The following is a 3,561-nucleotide window of genomic DNA, read 5'->3' on the forward strand; positions in this document are numbered from 1 at the left end:
GAAAGCAACAAACCACCCAGATAGCCCTTATATTTCTTGACTTTTCCTGTCACATGTGCCAGAACTCTTAACCATTTTGGATTTTGCCATATTATTTAGCTCCTTCCCTTATTACACAAATAACGAAAACTAAAAAAAAAATAATTGCAACTCTACTTGTGGCAAATACTGAATAGAAGTAGAATGTTAGGTGTCTTGCTCTTTGTTGAACTGGGCTTCCTGATTTTGTTTGAATTACAATTTTATTTTCTTTGTTCCATTTCATTTTCTTTTAGCTTCCCAGTCCTCCTCCTCCACTATGGAGATACTCTACTATAAAAACAACTACTATTTATTGAGAATCTACTATGCTTATACACATATGAGATCATCATCTTTTTTAATTTAAATTCAGAATGCCTTTTATTCAGAAAAATTATATAAAAAATTGCACTTGTGCATAACTCTTAGGAGAAGGAAACTGTAGCTGCCTTGGAGAAGAGCCTCCCTCACACAAGTCTCTCCAACCCTCCGGAGTCAAAGGAGGGTCTGCCACATTTGAAACAGAGATTCCAGGTGTCCGTGAGGTCGACATTAGTAATGAGCAATGAGGAAAGGTCAAGGTGGCTGTGAACGCGGGGGACTCAGTCTCAACATCCCTAAGAGAAGAGGCCCCAGAGAGATTCCGGCTGCAGAAAGTAACGTCCTGGCAAAGTACTGATTTCATTAGTGCGATAAACACCAGAGGAACAGGTGTTTATACATTCAACACACTGTAGACAGCGGAGGAAATGGATTTTGCTTGCTAGCAACTAGCTTCTGATGCCGATGTGATATATAGCCTTTGATGTGACCCATGTATATCAGGTTGGCTAGAATACACTGGACTTCATCGATGTCCACGTCTTCCACTTGCATGAATTTCAAAGCAACTAGAAAAGCATCCAGAGATAACTGGTGTGTTTTGAGTAACTAGGACACTTTCTTAAAAAGATTCCTGTAGGTGATGATCTTCAGCTTTTCAAGGATAAGGAAGATGCCACAGCGAATAAAGAAGGTCTCGTGCTTCACTAGAGCCTTGTTCAATAGAAGGAGATTGCCTTCACTGACAGCTCTGGTTACTTCAGCAAACTGCATGAGATGATACTTTTTCAAAAGCTCAACGGTCGGCATATGACCCAGCAGCATTTTTACCGGGAGTAAATATATCAAAATCATCCTTTTGTTCTTCTGACTTAAACGGTGACAGTGCTCGAAGGCAAACTCCTCGGCTTGCTTAAAGTCACCATCAAACATGGCCTGTCATCCAACATAGTACCTGTATGTTACTCTCTGTGCTGTGCTGTAATCTTCTTTCAGAATTGAGCTGTCGATGACTCTGACGAGAGGTTTACACAAATGGAGTTTGTTGATCTTAAAGCAAATCTTGAATAACCGATTCACCAGAAACAGCATCCCCCACTTCTTAGAATCCTCTCTACCGGCACGAGTGTCACTGGCACAGACTCGGAAACAGCTCAGCAACAACTCAGCAGCTTTTTCCAACATGTCCCCAACTGTGCTTTTTCCTTTCTTGACCAACTGCTGATCTGCATTATTGGCAAATACTCGAAGATCAAGTGCTACTGCATGCATGACAGGCAGAGCCCAGTTTTCTTCTTTGTGGGCCTGAAACGCCCGCAGGAATGATCGGACGACGACAGTCTGGCATTGGTATGCCTCTATGAAGTCATGGTTCCCCACTGCGTACGTGCACCTTAGATGAGCTGCAAACATTTCAGCATAAGGGGGTTCCAAAACTTGTTGACACTTCTCTTCCGGAGAGGCCAACTGAAGCTGTGGGTTGGCAACATGAGGATGCTTGAAAGACACCAGCTCTGCGAAGGATTCCCCATCTCTGGTTTCAACTGCTTCATAGACCTGCTGCAGGTACTGGTTGATAGTGATGTGCGCCATGGTGGCTCCCAAGCCGCCGGGACCAGACAGGTAGATCACTATCTTTAATGTTCCCAGGCACCTTTTTGTAAATGAAAGCTTGCAGGTTTTGGGCAGTGTTTGGGTCCTGCCCCAGCGGGTCCAGGGGTTCCCAAAGGTGTGGACCGAGTCGGCGATGAAGGAATGACACCGAGGCAGTATTCAGTTGATCAGCAGCCTAGCCAGGATCTCTAGCCAGGATCTTTAGACAGGATCTCTAGCCAGGATCTCCAGCCAAGTTCTGTGTCTTATTGTCTTGTTACATCTGTATTTATACCAGTTGATTGTAATCCTATCAATTTCTATTCCAAAGGTTAGGGCGTTGCTTATCTCCATTCCAGGGAGTGAAGATTATGTAGCTTAAGCGTGATTGTTCGTAGTTAAAGTGATTAACTACCCGCCTGGCACTTAATCAAGGGGTTTTATTCCCTCCCTAACTTCAGGGAAAAATCCTCACCTGGGGAAACAACCTTTCTCGGGGAGGTGGTCCTGTTTAAAACACAGAGTGTTAAGAGGGGGGAGCAAACATATGCCATATACGCCAGGTCCCTTGAAACATAAGCTGTGCAGATGTTTCTTCCCTGCAGAGACTGTGTCAAGCAGCAAGGGTGGACCGGCTTCCGGCAGTTAGTCACCCTTATCGTGGCTTCACTTCCCATGGTTTCAGTTACCAGCAGCAGTTCAAAAATATTAAATAGAAAATTCCATAAATAAACAATTCATAAGTCTTACATTTTTTTTGCCCTTCTGAGTAGGCGTGTAGCATAGTTCCCCTTTATCCATGATCTCACTTTACGTGGTTTCAGTTACCTGCAGTCAACCATGGTCCAAAAATATTAAATGGAAAATTCCAGAAATAAACAATTCAAAAGTTTTAAATTGCACACTTTTCTAAGCAGCATGATGAACTCTTGGACTATCCCACTCTGTCCTGCCCAGGACATGAGTCATCCCTTTGTCCAGTGTCTCCTGGCTGTACATGCCCCTACCCCCTTAGTCACTTATAGCCATCTTGGTTTTCGTATCAACTCTGTCTCAGGGCATCACAGGGCACACATAAACTAATTACTAAAATTCTGTGACACACTAAAACATATATTTTTTGCCAATATGACAACAATAAGTATAATTTTGATTCATTCACACTGGATGGCTATTGTTGTGGCTGTTGTCATTTTCTATTAGACAATCTAAGAGAAAAGAGGTCGGTACCCCTGACTAAATAGTCAGGTATTGCATATTTTAAAAATTCTGTGGCACACTGGTTGAAAAGTGCTGCTGTAAGTGAAAGGGTGAGTACAGTTCAATAGGATATTTTGAGAGAGAGAGAGTGACACACACATTCACATAGCTTTTATCACAGAATATTCTTATAATTGGTCTATTGTATTATTAATTATTATTGTTAATCTCTTACTATGCCTAATTTATAAATAGACTTTATTATAGGTATGTATATTTAGTAAAAAACATAGTACATATAGGATTCAGTACTATCTGCGGTTTCAGGAATCTGAACATATCCTCTAAAGATAAGAGGGGCTACTTTATGTTTTTTTACACACAATGACCAGCATTCAATAAAAAATAATAATACACATTAAAAAA

The 3,561-nt window shown here is 41.6% G+C and overlaps 1 pseudogene; it reads right to left on the reverse strand.

Annotated features, from left to right (window-relative positions):
- Window positions 1-620: 620 nt before the first annotated feature.
- LOC102254513 lies at window positions 621-1,972 on the reverse strand (annotated as a pseudogene).
- Window positions 1,973-3,561: the final 1,589 nt, after the last annotated feature.

This window comes from Myotis brandtii, unplaced genomic scaffold (assembly GCF_000412655.1).
Source record: "Myotis brandtii unplaced genomic scaffold, ASM41265v1 scaffold48, whole genome shotgun sequence".
NCBI lineage: Eukaryota > Metazoa > Chordata > Mammalia > Chiroptera > Vespertilionidae > Myotis > Myotis brandtii.